Source organism: Sardina pilchardus, chromosome 6 (assembly GCF_963854185.1).
Source record: "Sardina pilchardus chromosome 6, fSarPil1.1, whole genome shotgun sequence".
Lineage (NCBI taxonomy): Eukaryota > Metazoa > Chordata > Actinopteri > Clupeiformes > Clupeidae > Sardina > Sardina pilchardus.
Window position 1 is genome coordinate 35,719,084 of NC_084999.1, and position 19,749 is coordinate 35,738,832.

Consider the following 19,749-nt stretch of genomic DNA (forward strand, 5'->3'; position numbering starts at 1 on the left):
ATAGTTAGCATTTTTAGCATAACTGCAAAAAATCATCACCTAAGTTAGCTAATCAACCTGGTTAGCATTGTTAGCAATTTTAGCATTGTTAGCATAGTTAGCATTTTTAGCATTATTGCTAGAAATCATCAGTTAAGTTAGCTAAACAACCTGGTTAGCATTGTTAGTAAAGTTAGCTTTGTTACCATAGTTAGCTTTGCTAGCATAGTTAGCATTTTTAACATAACTGCTAGAAATCATTAGCTAAGTTAGCTAATCAACCTGGTTAGCACTGTGAGCATAGTTAACATAGTTAACATTTTTACCATAACTGCATGAAATCAGTAGCTAAGTTAACAATCAACCTGGTTATCATTGTTACCATAGTTATCATTTTAATAGGAATAGAAATCATTAGTTAAGTTAGAACTGGAATGTTTCAGCTATAAACTGTCTACCTTCACACTATCAACTCTCTGTAAACTATGCAACCACCATGTTTACCCTAGCTACACCTTAGTAACCATATCCACATTATCTATCTATTTTTGCATTTCATGCACTGGTAATTCCTTGGAATTGCATTTCTAGTTCTTATTATAGGTCATTATTATTCTTCTAACGCTTTTTGTGCGTGCAATTCAGCTTCAACCGTATAACGTAGAAACTTCATTCAAACTGCGCTGCGTAGGTCTTACTTAGGTGACTTCAGCTATGTTTTTTTCAACTTCGTAACTTTTATACTTTTTGAACTATTAAATAAAAACTATTAAAAATTCCCCATAGACTTAACATTGTGATTATGACATCACAATAGGGCAATTAGAATCTTATGCCAGGTGGCCAGTCCAGGTGCAGCAGCTCTCTCTCTCTCAGGCTTTAAGCATACAATCTCATTAAGACTACAGCCTGTTTCACTACTTCCTCTGTCCACAACTGTTTCAAAATAAAAGTCCTCATTGCAATAAAACACTATTAAATCATTTAACCATTGAAACTACTCAACTATTTAACTGTTCAACCATTCCAACTGTCAGTTATCATCAACTATGCCTCCAGTCAACTACATGAAACCTCAATGTACCTAGCAACCAACATAGCAACCATTAAAATTAAGTGTTTATGACCGTTTCCATAGCAACCAACATGATTTTACTACAGTAACTTCTTTATTCCTGATAGTGGCCACCATAGATACCCTATCAAAAAATGTTTCAAAATAAAAGTCCTCACTAGCAAGTTAGCTTGTTAGCATGGTTAACATAGTTAGCATTTTTAGCATAACTGTTAGAAATGATTAGCTAAGTTAGCTAATCAACCTGGTTAGCATTGTTAGCATAGTTAGCATTGCTAGCATTTTTAGCATAACTGTTAGAAATGATTAGCTAAGTTAGCTAATCAACCTGGTTAGCATTGTTAGCATCGTTAGCATTTTTAGCATAACTGCTAGAAATCATTAGTTCAGTTAGAACTGTAATGTTTAAGCTTTAAACTGTCTACCTTCACACCATCAGCTTTCTTTAAACTATGCAACCACCATGTTTACCCTAGCTACACCTTAGTAACTATATCTACATTATCTACTGTATCTATACATTTTTGCATTTTCATGCGCTCGTAATTTCCCTGGAATTACATTCTCTAGTTGCCCTATTATGATGTCATAATGTAATGTTAAGTCTATGGGGAAATTGTAATAGTTTTTATTTAATAGTTCAAAAAGTATAAAAGTTACAAAGTTGAAAAATACATAGCTGAAGTCACCTAAGTAAGACCTACGCAGCGCAGTTTGAATGAAGTTTCTACGTTAAACGGTTGAAGCTGAATTGAACACACAAAAAGAATATCAATAACTAGAAATGCAATTCCAAGGAATTACCAGTGCATGAAAATGCAAAAATAGATAGATAATGTAGATATGGTTGCTAAGGTGTAGCTAGGGTAAACATGGTGGTTGCATAGTTTACAGAGAGTTGATAGTGTGAAGATAGACAATTTAAAGATGAAACATTTGGCCCCGGGAGTGGCGCAACTGGCTGGGGCACCTACACCGTCAATGGCGACCCTGGTTCGATTCCCGCCCCGTGGTCCTTTCCAGATCCCACCCCGACTCTCTCTCCCACTCACTTCCTGTCATTCTCTCTACTGTCCTGTCCAAATAAAGGCATAAAAAGCCCAAAAATAAATCTTTAAAAAAAAAAAAAAAAAAAAAAAAAGATGAAACATTCCAGCTCTAACTTAACTAATGATTTCTATTCATGTTAAAATGTTGATTAGCCAACTTAGGTAATGATTTCTAGCAGTTACGCTAAAAATGCTAATTATGCTAGCAATGATAACTTTACTAACAATGCTAACCAGGTTGATTAGCTAACTTAACCGATGATTTCTAGCAGTAATGCTAAAAATGCTAACTATGCTAACAATGCTAAATTTGCTAATAATGCTAACCAGGTTGATTAGCTAACTTAGTTGATGATTTTTTGCAGTTATGCTAAAAATGCTAACTATGCTAACCATGCTAACTAGCTAACTTGCTAGTGAGGACTTTTATTTTGAAACATTTGCTGCTAGGGTATCCATGGTGGCCACTATCAAGAAACAAGAAGTTACTGCAGTATAATCATGTTGGTTGCTATGGAAACGGTCATAAACACTTAATTTTAATGGTTGCTATGTTGGTTGCTAGGTACATGGAGGTTTCATGTAGTTGACTGGAGGCATAGTGGATGATAACTGACAGTTGGAATGGTTGAACAGTTCAATAGTTGAGTAGTTTCAATTGTTAAATGATTTAATAGTGTATTATTGCAGTGAGGACTTTTATTTTGAAACAGTTGTGGACAGAGGAAACAGTTAACAGGATACGTAGTCTTCTGAGAGACTGTATGCTTAAAGCCAGAGAAACTGACAGTTGGTGCCCAGGTGGCCGGCCACCTGGCGTAAGATTCTAATTGCTGCCGTGATGTCATAATGAGCAATGTTAGGTCTATGGGGGAAATTGTAATAGTTTTTAACTAATAGTTTAAAAAGTATAAAAGTTAAAAAGTTGAAAAATACAAAGCCCACATCGCGTAAGTAAGACCTACGCGACAAAATTTGAATGGAGTTTCTACGTTAAGCGGTTGAAGCTGAATTGCGTGCGTTAGAAGAAGAACTAGAAATGCAATTCCAAGGAATTACCAGTGCATGAAAATGCAAAAATAGATAGATAATGTAGATATGGTTACTAAGGTGTAGCTAGGGTAAACATGGTGGTTGCATAGTTTACAGAGAGTTGATAGTGTGAAGGTAGACAGTTTAAAGATGAAACGTTCCAGTTCTAACTTAACTAATGATTTCTATTCATGTTAAAATGTTGATTAGCTAACTTAGCTAATGATTTCTAGCAGTTACGCTAAAAATGCTTACTATGCTAGCAATGCTAACAATGCTAACCAGGTTGATTAGCTAACTTAACCGATGATTTCTAGCAGTAATGCTAAAAATGCTAACTATGCTAACAATGCTAAATTTGCTAACAATGCTAACCAGGTTAATTAGCTAACTTAGTTGATGATTTTTTGCAGTTATGCTAAAAATGCTAACTATGCTAACAATGCTAACTATGCTAACCATGGTAACTAGCTAACTTGCTAGTGAGGACTTTTATTTTGAAACATTTGTTGCTAGGGTATCCATGGTGGCCACTATCAGGAAACAAGAAGTTACTGCAGTATAATCATGTTGGTTGCTATGGAAACGGTCATAAACACTTTTTAATGGTTGCTATGTTGGTTGCTAGGTACATGGAGGTTTCATGTAGTTGACTGGAGGCATAGTGGATGATAACTGACAGTTGGAATGGTTGAACAGTTCAATAGTTGAGTAGTTTCAATGGTTAAATGATTTAATAGTGTATTATTGCAGTGAGGACCTTTATTTTGAAACAGTTGTGGACAGAGGAAGTAGTGAAACAGGATCTGTAGTCTTAATGAGATTGTATGCTTAAAGCCTGAGACAGAAGGTGCTTCTCATAGCGTTTACGCGTCCTCTCTCGCTCCTCACTGATCTACATAAAGAATGATGGAGCGGCAACAATGGGATAGTCTAGCCCTTCTTCTATCTTTCTTTATGTAGATCATTGAGGATCGAGGATCGAGGGAGGACATATAAACGCTGCTTGAGAGGGACCCACAGTAAATACTTTAAAAGTTGTATGTAGATAGTCTAATTAATGTTGATAGATAGAATGTTTAATTGATGTTGATAGGCAGATTGTTTAATAGATATTGATTGACAGTTTAATGGGTGGATGAGTGAATGGTCTGAAGAAGATGAATGGATAGAAGGTTGGATGGGATGTGCCTTATATTCTTGTTAAGAGAGACACTGATACAGCTCTCTGAGAGTAGTTGATACAGGTGTAATCAATTTAACTGGCTAGTCTTAAGAGAGCCAGCCTGAGACAGAGTAGATTGTTTAAAAGTTGAATGTAGATAGTCTAATTAATGTTGATAGACAGAGAGTTTAATGGATGTTAGACAGATTGTTTAATAGATGTTGATAGACAGTTTAATGGGTGGATGAGTGAATGGTCTGAAGAAGATGAATGGATAGAATGTTGGATGGAATGTGCCTTATATTCTTGTAGAATGGAGAGACACAGCTCTCTACTGAGAGTAGTGGATACAGATACAGGTGTAATCAATTTAACTGGCTAGTCTTAAGAGAGCCAGCCTGAGACAGAGTAGATTGTTTAAAAGTTCAATGTAGAGCGTCTAATTGATGTTGTTGATAGGCAGACTGTTTAGAATGGGTGGATGAGTGAATGGTTTGAAGAAGATGAATGGATATAAAGTTGGATGGAATTAGGAGGACTTATTTTGATACTGTTGTGCGCAGAGGATACAGGGGAACAGAATATGTAGTCTTCAGAGAGGAGCCTGAGAGAAACTGACAGTTGGTGCCCAGGTGGCTGACCAGCTGGGGTAACATTCTAATTGCTGCCGTGATGTCATAATGAGCAATGTTAAGTCTATGGGGGAAATGGTGATAGTTTTTAACTAATAGTTTAAAAAGTATAAAAGTTACAAAGTTGAAAAATATAAAGCACATATGGCATAAGCAAGACCTACGCAACAAAGTTTGAATGAAGTTTCTACGTTAAACGGTTGAAGCTGAATTGCGAGCGTTAGAAGAAGAAGTTTAATAATAACTAGAAATGCAATTCCAAGGAATTACCAGTGCATGAAAATGCAAAAATAGATAGATAATGTAGATATGGTTACTAAGGTGTAGCTAGGGTAAACATGGTGGTTGCATAGTTTACAGAGAGTTGATAGTGTGAAGGTAGACAGTTTAAAGATGAAACATTCCAGTTCTAACTTAACTAATGATTTCTATTCATGTTAAAATGTTGATTAGCTAACTTAGCTAATGATTTCTAGCAGTTACGCTAAAAATGTTAATTATGCTAGCAATGCTAACTTTACTAACAATGCTAACCAGGTTGATTAGCTAACTTAACCGATGATTTCTAGCAGTAATGTTAAAAATGCTAACTATGCTAACAATGCTAAATTTGCTAACAATGCTAACCAGGTTGATTAGCTAACTTAGTTGATGATTTTTTGCAGTTATGTTAAAAATGCTAACTATGCTAACAATGCTAACCATGCTAACTAGCTAACTTGCTAGTGAGGACTTTTATTTTGAAACATTTGTTGCTAGGGTATCCATGGTGGCCACTATCAGGAAACAAGAAGTTACTGCAGTATAATCATGTTGGTTGCTATGGAAACAGTCATAAACACTTAATTTTAATGGTTGCTATGTTGGTTGCTAGGTACATGGAGGTTTCATGTAGTTGACTGGAGGCATAGTGGATGATAACTGACAGTTGGAATGGTTGAACAGTTCAATAGTTGAGTAGTTTCAATGGTTAAATGATTTAATAGTGTATTATTGCAGTGAGGACCTTTATTTTGAAACAGTTGTGGACAGAGGAAGTAGTGAAACAGGATCTGTAGTCTTAATGAGATTGTATGCTTAAAGCCTGAGACAGAAGGTGCCTCTCATAGCGTTTACGCGTCCTCTCTCGCTCCTCACTGATCTACATGAAGAATGATGGAGCGGCAACAATGGGATAGTCTAGCCCTTCTTCTATCTTTCTTTATGTAGATCATTGAGGATCGAGGAGCGAGGGAGGACATATAAACACTGCTTGAGAGGGACCCACAGTAAATACTTTAAAAGTTGTATGTAGATAGTCTAATTAATGTTGATAGACAGAATGTTTAATGGATGTTGATAGGCAGATTGTTTAATAGATATTGATTGACAGTTTAATGGGTGGATGAGTGAATGGTCTGAAGAAGATGAATGGATAGAAGGTTGGATGGAATGTGCCTTTTATTCTTGTTAAGAGAGACACTGATACAGCTCTCTGAGAGTAGTTGACACAGGTGTAATCAATTTAACTGGCTAGTCTTAAGAGAGCCAGAGTACTCTTAAAGCCTGAGACAGAGTAAATAATTTAAAAGTTGAATGTAGATAGTCTAATTAATGTTGATAGACAGAGAGTTTAATGGATGTTGATAAACAGATTGATTAATAGATGTTGATAGACAGTTTAATGGGTGGATGAGTGAATGGTCTGAAGAAGATGAATGGATAGAATGTTGGATGAAATGTGCCTTATATTCTTGTAGAATGGAGAGACACAGCTCTCTACTGAGAGTAGTGGATACAGATACAGGTGTAATCAATTTAACTGGCTAGTCTTAAGAGAGCCAGCCTGAGACAGAGTAGATTGTTTAAAAGTTCAATGTAGAGCGTCTAATTGATGTTGTTGATAGGCAGACTGTTTAGAATGGGTGGATGAGTGAATGGTTTGAAGAAGATGAATGGATATAAAGTTGGATGGAATTAGGAGGACTTATTTTGATACTGTTGTGCGCAGAGGATACAGGGGAACAGAATATGTAGTCTTCAGGAGCCTGAGAGAAACTGACAGTTGGTGCCCAGGTGGCTGACCAGCTGGGGTAACATTCTAATTGCTGCCGTGATGTCATAATGAGCAATGTTAAGTCTATGGGGAAATTGTTAATAGTTTTTAATTTATAGTTTAAAAAGTATAAAAGTTACAAAGTAAAAAAATACATTGCGCTGATGTCCTAAGCAAGACCTTCGTAACACAGTTTGAATGAAGTTTCTACGTTAAACGGTTCAAGCTGAATTGCGTGCGTTAGAAGAAGAATAATAAGAAGTAGTAGAAGAAGAAGAAGAAGAAGAAGCCTAGGGATAACAGTACAGTGCATTTTCATGCACTGTAATAATAAGAAGAATAGGAAGAACAGTACAGTGCATTTTCATGCACTGTAATAAGAAGAAGAAGAAGAAGAAGAAGAAGACCGAGGAAGAACAGTACAGTGCATTTTCATGCACTGTAATAAGAACTAGAGAATGTAATTCCAAGGAAATTACGAGTGCATGAAAATGCAAAAATGTACAGATAAATCATGTAGATATGGTTACTAAGGCGTTGCTAGGGTAGACATGGTGGTTTCATAGTTTTTGAAAGTTGATAGTGCGAAGATAGACAGTTTAAAATTGACTTAGCTAACCTGATTACCAGATTAGCAAACCTGGCAAATGCTAACTATGCTAACGAGGTTGATTAGTTAACTTAGTTGATGATTTCTAGCAGTTATGCAAAAATGCTAACTGTGCTAACCAGGCTAACGAGGTTGATTAGCTAACTTAGTTGATGATTTCTAGCAGTTATGTTAAAATGTTAACTATGCTAACAATGCTAACCAAGTTGATTAGCTAACTTAGCTAATGATTTCTAGCAGTTATGCTAAAAATGCTAACTATGCTAACCATGCTAACTAGCTAACTTGCTAGTGAGGACTTTTATTTTGAAACATTTGTTACTAGGGTATCCATGATGGCCACTATCAGAAATAAAGAGGTTACTGTAGTATAATCATGTTGGTTGCTATGGAGACTGTCATAAAAGCTTAATTTTAATGGTTGCTATGTTGGTTGCTAGGTACGTGGAAGTTTCATGTAGTTGACTGGAGGCATAGTTGATGATAATTGACAATTGGAATGGTTGAACAGTTAAATAGTTGAGTAGTTTCAATGGTTAAATGATTTAATAGTGTATTATTGCAGTGAGGACTTTTATTTTGAAACAGTTGTGGACAGAGGAAACAGTTTACAGGATATGTAGTCTTCACAGAGAGATTGTATGCTTAAAGCCTGAGATAGACAGAGCTGCTGCAGGTGGGGCTGGCCACCTGGCATAACATTCTAATTGCCCTATTATGATGTCATAATCCAATGTTAAGTCTATGGGGAAATTTTAATAGTTTTTATTTAATAGTTCAAAAAGTATAAAAGTTACAAAGTTGAAAATTACATAGCTGAAGTCACCTAAGTAAGACCTACGCAGCGCAGTTTGAATGAAGTTTCTACGTCGAACGGTTGAAGCTGAATTGAACGCACAAAAAGTGTCTGAAGAAGAACTAGAGAATTTAATTCCAAGGAAATTACGAGTGCATGAAAATGCAAAAATGTACAGATAAATCATGTAGATATGGCTACTAAGGTGTTGCTAGGGTAGACATGGTGGTTTCATAGTTTTTGAAAGTTGGTGGTGCGAAGATAGACAGTTTAAAATTTAATTAGCTAACCTGATTACCAGATTAGCTAACCTGGCTAATGATTTTAAGCAGTTATGCAAAAATGCTAACTATGCTAACAATGCTAACCATGCTAACTATGCTAAAGAGGTTGATTAGCTAATTTAGTTGATGATTTCTAGCAGTTATGCTAAAAATGCTAACTATGTTAACAATGCTAACTATGCTAACAATGCTAACCAGGTTGATTAGCTAACTTAGCTAATGATTTCTAGCAGTTCTGTTAAAAATGCTAACAATGCTAACCATGCTAACTTGCTAATGAGGACTTTTATTTTGAAACATTTGTTGCAAGGGTATCCATGATGGCCACTATCAGAAATAAAGAAGTTACTGTAGTATAATCATGTTGGTTGCTATGGAATCTGTCATAAAAGCTTAATTTAATGGTTGCTATGTTGGTTGCTAGGTAGGTGGAGGTTTCATGTAGTTGACTGGAGGCACAGTTGATGATAACTGACAGTTGGAATGGTTGAACAGTTAAATAGTTGAGTATTTTCAATGCTTAAATGATTTAATGGTGTATTATTGCAGTGAGGACTTTTATTTTGAAACAGTTGTGGACAGAGGAAGTATGAAACAGGATCTGTAGTCTTAATGAGATTGTATGCTTAAAGCCTGAGAGAGAGAGAGCTGCTGCACCTGGACTGGCCACCTGGCATAAGATTCTAATTGCCCTATTATGATGTCATAATGTAATGTTAAGTCTATGGGGAAATTTTAATAGTTTTTATTTAATAGTTCAAAAAGTATAAAAGTTACAAAGTTGAAAAATATATAGCACAAATCACCTAAGTAAGACCTACGCAACGCAGTTTGAATGACGTTTCTACGTTAAACGGTTGAAGCTGAATTAGACGCAGGAAAGCGTTAGAAGAAGAATAATAAGAAGAAACCGAATAACAGTAGAGTGCATTTTCATGCACTCTAACTAGAAATGCAATTCCAAGGAATTACCAGTGCATGAAAATGCAAAAATGGATAGATAATGTAGATATGGTTACTAAAGTGTAGCTAGGGTAAACATGGTGGTTGCATAGTTTACAGAGAGTTGATAGTGTGAAGGTAGACAGTTTAAAGATGAAACATTCCAACTCTAACTTAACTAATGATTTCTATTCATGTTAAAATGTTGATTAGCTAACTTAGGTAATGATTTCTAGCAGTTACGCTAAAAATGCTAATTATGATAGCAATGCTAACTTTATTAACAATGCTAACCAGGTTGATTAGCTAACTTAACCGATGATTTCTAGCAGTTACGCTAAAAATGCTAATTATGCTAGCAATGCTAACTTTATTAACAATGCTAACCAGGTTGATTAGCTAACTTAACCGATGATTTCTAACAGTAATGCTAAAAATGTTAACTATGCTAACAGTGCTAAATTTGCTAACAATGCTAACCAGGTTGATTAGCTAACTTAGTTGATGATTTTTTACAGTTATGCTAAAAATACTAACTATGCTAACAATGTTAACTATGCTAACCATGCTAACTAGCTAACTTGCTAGTGAGGACTTTTATTTTGAAACATTTGTTGCTAGGGTTTCCATGGTGGCCACTATCAGGAAACAAGAAGTTACTGCAGTATAATCATGTTGGTTGCTATGGAAACGGTCATAAACACTTAATTTGAATGGTTGCTATGTTGGTTGCTAGGTACATGGAGGTTTCATGTAGTTGACTGGAGGCATAGTGGATGATAACTGACAGTTGGAATGGTTGAACAGTTCAGCAGTGAGGACCTTTATTTTGAAACAGTTGTGGACAGAGGACGTAGTGAAACAGGATCTGTAGTCTTAATGAGATTGTATGCTTAAAGCCTGAGACAGAAGGTGCCTCTCATATAGCGTTTACGCGTCCTCTCTCGCTCCTCACTGATCTACATAAAGAATGATGGAGCGGCAACAATGGGATAGTCTAGCCCTTCTTCTATCTTTCTTTATGTAGATCATTGAGGATCGAGGAGCGAGGGAGGACATATAAACGCTGCTTGAGAGGGACCCACAGTAAATACTTTAAACGTTGTATGTAGATAGTCTAATTAATGTTGATAGACAGAATGTTTATTGGATGTTGATAGGCAGATTGTTTAATAGATATTGATTGACAGTTTAATGGGTGGATGAGTGAATGGTCTGAAGAAGATGAATGGATAGAAGGTTGGATGGAATGTGCCTTATATTCTTGTTAAGAGAGACACTGATACAGCTCTCTGAGAGTAGTTGACACAGGTGTAATCAATTTAACTGGCTAGTCTTAAGAGAGCCAGAGTACTCTTAAAGCCTGAGACAGAGTAAATCATTTAAAAATTGAATGTAGATAGTCTAATTAATGTTGATAGACAGGGAGTTTAATGGATGTTGATAGACAGATTGTTTAATAGATGTTGATAGACAGTTTAATGGGTGGATGAGTGAATGGTCTGAAGAAGATGAATGGATAGAATGTTGGATGGAATGTGCCTTATATTTTTGTAGAATGGAGAGACACAGCTCTCTACTGAGAGTAGTGGATACAGATACAGGTGTAATCAATTTAACTGGCTAGTCTTAACAGAGCCAGCCTGAGACAGAGTAGATTGTTTAAAAGTTGAATGTAGAGCGTCTAATTGATGTTGATAGGCAGACTGTTTAGAATGGGTGGATGAGTGAATGGTTTGAAGAAGATGAATGGATATAAAGTTGAATGGAATTAGGAGGACTTATTTTGATACTGTTGTGCGCAGAGGATACAGGGGAACAGAATATGTAGTCTTCAGAGAGATTGTAAAGCCTGAGAGAAACTGACAGTTGGTGCCCAGGTGGCTGACCAGCTGGGGTAACATTCTAATTGCTGCCGTGATGTCATAATGAGCCATGTTAAGTCTATGGGGGAAATTGTAATAGTTTTTCACTAATAGTTTAAAAAGTATAAAAGTTACAAAGTTGAAAAATACAAAGCCCACATCGCGTAAGTAAGACCTACGCGTCAAAATTTTAATGGAGTTTCTACGTTAAGCGGTTGAAGCTGAATTGCGTGCGTTAGAAGAAGAACTAGAAATGCAATTCCAAGGAATTACCAGTGCATGAAATGCAAAAATAGATAGATAATGTAGATATGGTTACTAAGGTGTAGCTAGGGTAAACATGGTGGTTGCATAGTTTACAGAGAGTTGATAGTGTGAAGGTAGACAGTTTAAAGCTGAAACATTCCCAGTTCTAACTTAACTAATGATTACTATTCATGTTAAAATGTTAACTATGGTAACAATGATAACCAGGTTGATTGGTTAACTTAGCTACTGATTTCATGCAGTAATGGTAAAAATGTTAACTATGCTAACTATGCTCACAGTGCTAACCAGGTTGATTAGCTAACTTAGCTAATGATTTCTAGCAGTTATGCTAAAAATGCTAACTATGCTAGAAATGCTAACTATGGTAGCAATGCTAACTTAAACTACCAATGCTAACCAGGTTGATTAGCTAACTTAACTGATGATTTCTAGAAATAATGCTAAAAATGCTAACAATGCTAAAATTGCTAACAATGCTAACCAGGTTGATTAGCTAACTTAGTTGATGTTTTTTTGCAGTTATGCTAAAAATGCTAACAATGCTAACCATGCTAACTAGGTAACTTGCTAGTGAGGACTTTTATTTTGAAACATTTGTTGCTAGGGTATCCATGGTGGCCACTATCAGGAAACAAGAAGTTACTGCAGTATAATCATGTTGGTTGCTATGGAAACAGTCATAAACGCTTAATTTTAATGGTTGCTATGTTGGTTGCTAGGTGTAATGTATTTAGTAAATTGTAATAAAGATTGATGTCCACACTTTAGCTTGCCGTTGTCTCACGTAACTTTTACTCAAGTGCTGTTCAAACATACGCACGTATATATATCAAGTCATCACGTGATGACGTATCAACATCCTGGTACATCCTTAACATGACCATAGAGTTCTATTACATCTCCCCCTTTTGAGATTCTTACAGTCTAACACAGAAATTATCAACACTGGATATGACACATCCTATAGCAAACCATGAAATGTCTAACACAGGTAATCATGTAACTTAAGCCTTATTAAACAATACTTCTGTCATTCCTATTACCCAGCAAAAGAAAATGGAAATGGTCTTCAGGAACACATTGCAAAACCCCCCAGCATATTCCATCACAGGCATCAATAACATCACTGCAGGAACTCTTTTCACATCAAATGAAACCTTTGTTTAACTTCACAGGCATCAATAACAGTACTGGAACTCTTTTCACATCAAATGAAAACACTGGGTTTTTTTTCAGAACTTCACAGGTATCACTGGAACTCTTTTTCACATCAAATGAAACTTTTTTTTTCTTTAATTATTGGCTAGTGTCCACGACACAACCTTTCACAAATCCAGTCTTTCAACTGGCCTGCAGACCCTGCCTGACCTGGTCTGTGTCAAGCCATCGGTGACTGTGCTCATGCTGGTGACGACCGCCGTCGGACGTCCGTCTGGGAATGTCGGGTCACTGGACGGCAGCTGCGGTGGAGGTCCCAGTGCACCTGATGCTGATGGTCTCACATTGGGCACCGCCTGAAGGTGGCGACGGTTGCGGCGAAGCATGGCGCCCTGCTCTGTCTCCACGAGGTAGGATCTCGGCGTGATGCTTTCACCAGTCACCACGGCTGGTGTGACCCAAGACTTTTGGTTGTCCAGTCTGGTGAGAACGTGGTCCCCTGGTCGTAGTGGTGGAAGGTTTCTCACTCCGTGACGCTGGTTGTAGTAGTGGGTTTGTTTCCTTTTCTCAGACGCGTCTTTAACTGCAACATTCTGCTTGTTTGGCCACCCAGGTAGCAGGTTGCGGTCAAGGGTAGGTAGAGTGGTTCGAATCTTGCGGCCCATTAAGAGCTCCGCTGGGCTTACTCCAGTGCTGCTGCACGGAGTAGATCTGTAGCACATGAGTGCCAAGAGAGGGTCTTTTTGTTTCAGGATCCCTTTTGCTATTTGCACCGCTCTTTCGGCATGCCCATTTCCTTGAGGGTGGTGCGGGCTCGATGTTATGTGTGTGAAGTCTAATTCACGGGCCAGTTCTTTGAACTCTACACTAGAAAACTGTGGCCCATTGTCACTGACCACTTCGTCTGCTACTCCATAGCGGGCAAAAGTAGCTTTCAGCTTTGCGACTACTTGGGCGGTTGTGGTGGTGGGCATGTGAAGAAGCTCAATAAACCGTGAGTAGTAATCAGAGATGACTAAGTAGTTCTGTTTGTTGTATTCACACAAATCCATGCCAATTCTTTTCCATGGCCTATCTGGGAGCGGTGTGGAGATCAAAGGCTCTCTGGACTGAGCTCTCCTATGTTCCTGACACGGCTGACAGACTAGTACTTTCTGCTTGATGTGAGCTGATATACCCGGCCACCAGACGGCAGAGGCAGCTCTGTCCCGGCATTTAGCCAGTCCCTGGTGACCATCGTGGATACGCTCTAACACATCAGCTCTCAAGTTCTCTGGGATTACTATCCTATTGCCTCTAATCACCAGGCCCTGGTGAACTGACAGTTCGCTTCTCATAGGGAAAAACTCTCTAACAGTAGGGTGCGCCGTACTTACGTGGTCGGGCCACCCGGATTGTATGTATCTGGTCACAGCTTGTAGTGTGTCATCAACAGCTGTGGCGGACCTGATGTTGTCCATTCTCCGCGCTGTAGCCGGCATACTGTTGATGATGGATGCTACGTAGCATTCCACATCCACGTTTGTATCGCCTCCATCCTGCGCATCTCCTACCGGGCTCCTGGACAGTGTATCTGCCGTGACGAGGGTTTTCCCTGGCGCGTACTCTGCCGTTGGATTGAACCTCATCAGTCGCATCAGGAGTCTCTGGCAGCGGATGGGGACATTATCCAGATCTTTGGAGTTCATCAACGGGACTAACGGCTTGTGATCAGTGATCAGCCGGAACCCCTCCAGGCCATGCAAGTATTTCCCAAACCGTTCGCAGGTCCAGACGCTTGCAAGACACTCCTTTTCTATCTGAGCGTACCTGGTTTCTGCGTCGCTCAGACGCCGGGAACAGTAGGCTACAGGCTTCCAGCCCTCGCTGTGTAGCTGCATCAGCACGCCCCCGATCCCATAGCTGCTGGCATCAGCAGAGACAGCTGTGGGTTTGCTGATGTCGTAGAACGCCAGAGTGGGTGGGGTTGTTAGGAGTTCTTTAATGCGCTGGAACGCTGACTGTTGTGCTGGACCCCATGTCCATGCGGAATCGGACTTCAACAGTTCGTACATGGGCTGCCCCACTGCGGCTAGGTTCGGGACATATTTACCCAAATAGTTTACCATCCCGAGGACTCTCTTTAGCTCGTGGACGTTGGTTGGTGGGGCCAGTTTATTTATAGCAGACACCTTGGCTGGGTCAGGCCGTGTGCCGTCTGCATCGATCTCATGACCCAAAAAGTGTAGTCTTTGCTGCCTCAGCGCACACTTTTCTGAATTCAACTTCAGCCCAGCACTCTCCAGGCGTTCCATGACCTTCTGAAGACGTATGTCATGCTGGGCCATATCTTTTCCATGAACTATGATGTCGTCCATGTAAACAGCTGTGCCTGGTAGGCCTTCCAGTGTCTCCACCATCTTTCTTTGGAAAATTTCTGGTGCACTAGATATCCCAAATGGGAGGCGTTTGAAGCAGTACCTGGCAAATGGCGTGATGAAAGTCGTCAGCCTCTGGCTGTCCTCATGTAGCGGTATTTGCCAGAACCCTGCTGCTGCATCTAATGAAGAGAACACTGTTGACCCACTCAGCTCGGCTGTGATCTCCTCCGCTGTGGGCAAACAAACCTCTCCCTCTTAACGGCCTTGTTCAATTTACGTAGGTCAACGCAGATACGCACTTGTCCTGATTTCTTGGGAGCAGGCACCATAGGGGCGCACCACTCCGTGGGTTCTGTCACCTTTTCTATAACGCCTTTAGCCTCCATCCTGTCCAGCTCCAGCTTAACAGGCTTCATTAGGGGAATGGGAACTCTGCGGGCAGTGTGAACGGCGTAGGGTTGGGCGTCCTCCTGGAGCGCTATACGCACAGGTTGTGTTTTGAGCAGGCCAAACTCTCCTCCGGCGCCGCTGACCTCATGGATTCTCTTCACGAGCCCCATTGCCTGTGCTACTGCTCTGCTAAGCAAGTTACTCACACTCTCTCCCCTAACTACATAGACTTGGAATGAGTGCTTTATGTTCTTGTGCCACACATTCGCTGTGAATTGGCCAACACAGTTCAATCGCCCACCTGGGCTGCACAGCATGGTCTTGGATGAGTGTAGTTCAGTTCCTTTTCTAAGATTTTTAAAAGTCTCTTCACTCATTATGCACACATCTGCTCCAGTGTCTATTTTGAAACTAACTGGTGTGTGGCAGACGTTCAACTTAACTGTCCATTGCTCGCCACTACTTGGGGGTGTGCTTTTCACTGATCCTAGAAAGTAAGCTACATTTTCGTCTTGCTCACTGACTTCACTCACTACTTTAGTTTTGCACATTCTCTCCCAGTGCCCTATTTTCTTGCACTTGTTGCATGCGGACTTAATTGCAGGACAATTCTCTTGTGTCTTGTGCATTATCTTGCCACATCTACTACATGTTTTACCACGTTCGCTGTGTCTGTTTTGTTGTTGCTCCATTTCGTTGTATTTTCGTTCGTCCATTTTGTTTTTTCTATAGCCCCGCGCGACCTCCTCTACAGCGCATGCAGCTTTACCTTGAAGGCTAACTTGAGCTTTCACTTCCTCCTGTTGACGAGCCTCCTGAACCGTCATCTCCAACGTGAGGTTTGGGATAAGCTGCAGTTTTCTGGAGATCTCTTTGTCCCTGATGCCCACTACAATTCGGTCCCTTCACGAGTAGCTCCGAAATCGCAGTGCTCAGAAAGTTCATAAAGAGCGCGGATAAAAGTCTCTACCTTCTCCCCTGCATGCTGCGCACGTTGGTAAAAGCAGGCCCTCTCGTGGATAACATTCCGTTTAGGTATGAAGTAAGCATCAAATTTGGCCATTACTATATCAAAATCTTCGCTGTCATCATCGTCATCAAATGTAAAAGACCCGAAAATATTTTCTGCTTCCCCGCCTAGAGCGTAGATAAGGGTGCTAACCTGTACTCCTCCATCCTCTTGATCTAGCTTCGTAGCCGTTCGGTACCTCATGAAGCGTTTCTTCCAATCACTCCATTCAGCAGGCCTTTCGAAGGAGAAACTATCCGGTGGATTAAACTTCGGCATCGTTGGCTCGAACCGCTTCTGACACCATGTAATGTATTTAGTAAATTGTAATAAAGATTGATGTCCACACTTTAGCTTGCCGTTGTCTCACGTAACTTTTACTCAAGTGCTGTTCAAACATACGCACGTATATATATCAAGTCATCACGTGATGACGTATCAACATCCTGGTACATCCTTAACATGACCATAGAGTTCTATTACACTAGGTACATGGAGTTTTCGTGTAGTTGACTGGAAGCATAGTTGATAACTGACAGTTGGAATGGTTGAACAGTTAAATAGTTGAGTAGTTACAATGGTTAAATGATTTAATAGTGTATTATTGCAGTGAGGACCTTTATTTTGAAACAGTTGTTGACAGAGGAAGTAGTGAAACAGGATCTGTAGTCTTAATGAGATTGTATGCTTAAAGCCTGAGACAGAAGGTGCCTCTCATATAGCATTTAAGCGTCCTCTCTCGCTCCTCGATCCTCACTGATCTACATAAAGAATGATGGAGCGGCAACAATGGGATAGTCTAGCCCTTCTTCTATCTTTCTTTATGTAGATCATTGAGGATCGAGGAGCGAGGGAGGACATATAAACGCTGCTTGAGAGGCACCCACAGTAAATACTTTAAAGGTTGTATGTAGATAGTCTAATTAATGTTGATAGACAGAATGTTTAATGTATGTTGATAGGCAGATTGTTTAATAGATATTGATTGACAGTTTAATGGGTGGATGAGTGAATGGTCTGAAGAAGATGAATGGATAGAAGGTTGGATGGAATGTGCCTTATATTCTTGTTAAGAGAGACACTGATACAGCTCTCTGAGAGTAGTTGATACAGGTGTAATCAATTTAACTGGCTAGTCTTAAGAGAACCAGAGTGTGCTTAAAGCCTGAGACAGAGTAAATCATTTAAAAGTTGAATGTAGATAGTCTAATTAATGTTGATAGACAGAGAGTTTAATGGATGTTGATAGGCATATTGTTTAATAGATGTTGATAGACAGTTTAATGGGTGGATGAGTGAATGGTCTGAAGAAGATGAATGGATAGAAAGTTGGATGGAATGTGCCTGATATTCTTGTAGAGTGGAGAGACACAGCTCTCTACTGAGAGTAGTGGATACAGATACAGGTGTAATCAATTTAACTGGCTAGTCTTAAGAGAGCCAGAGTGTAAGCCTGAGATAGAGTAGATTGTTTAAAAGTTGAATGTAGATCGTCTAATTGATGTTGATAGGCAGACTGTTTAGAATGGGTGGATGAGTGAATGGTTTGAAGAAGATGAATGGATAGAAAGTTGGATGGAATTAGGAAGACTTATGTTGATACAGTTGATACAGGGGAACAGAAAATGTAGTCTCAAGAGCCTGAGAGAGAGAGAGAGCTGCTGCACCTGGACTGGCCACCTGGCGTAAGATTCTAATTGCTGCCGTGATGTCATAATGAGCAATGTTAAGTCTATGGGGGAAATTGTAATAGTTTTTAGCTAATAGTTTAAAAAGTATAAAAGTTACAAAGTTGAAAAATACATTGCCCACATCGCGTAAGTAAGACCTACGCGACAAAATTTGAATGGACTTTCTACGTTAAGCGGTTGAAGCTGAATTGCGTGCGTTAGAAGAAGAACTAGAAATGCAATTCCAAGGAATTACCAGTGCATGAAAATGCAAAAATAGATAGATAATGTAGATATGGTTACTAAGGTGTAGCTAGGGTAAACATGGTGGTTGCATAGTTTACAGAGAGTTGATAGTGTGAAGGTAGACAGTTTAAAGATGAAACATTCCAGTTCTAACTTAACTAATGATTTCTATTCATGTTAAAATGTTGATTAGCTAACTTAGCTAATGATTTCTAGCAGTTACGCTAAAAATGCTTATTATGCTAGCAATGCTAACTTTACTAACAATGCTAACCAGGTTGATTAGCTAACTTAACCGATGATTTCTAGCAGTTATGCTAAAAATGCTAACAATGCTAACTATGCTAACTTGCTAGTGAGGACTTTTATTTTGAAACATTTGTTGCTAGGGTATCCATGGTGGCCACTATCAGGAAACAAGAATTTACTGCAGTATAATCATGTTGGTTGCTATGGAAACGGTCATAAACACTTAATTTTAATGGTTGCTATGTTGGTTGCTAGGTACATGGAGGTTTCATGTAGTTGACTGGAGGCATAGTGGATGATAATTGACAGTTGGAATGGTTGAACAGTTCAATAGTTGAGTAGTTTCAATGGTTAAATGATTTAATAGTGTATTATTGCAGTGAGGACCTTTATTTTGAAACAGTTGTGGACAGAGGAAGTAGTGAAACAGGATCTGTAGTCTTAATGAGATTGTATGCTTAAAGCCTGAGACAGAAGGTGCCTCTCATAGCGTTTACGCGTCCTCTCTCGCTCCTCACTGATCTACATAAAGAATGATGGAGCGGCAACAATGGGATAGTCTAGCCCTTCTTCTATCTTTCTTCATGTAGATCATTGAGGATCGAGGAGCGAGGGAGGACATATAAACGCTGCTTGAGAGGGACCCACAGTAAATACTTTAAAAGTTGTATGTAGATAGTCTAATTAATGTTGATAGATAGAATGTTTAATGGATGTTGATAGGCAGATTGTTTTATATTGATTGACAGTTTAATGGGTGGATGAGTGAATGGTCTGAAGAAGATGAATGGATAGAAGGTTGGATGGAATGTGCCTTATATTCTTGTTAAGAGAGACACTGGCCACGTTTACATGATGTTTTTAATTCCGAATTAGTTTATTCAGAATTAAATAGATCGGAATTAAAATATTCTCCTTCGAGTTTACATGGAA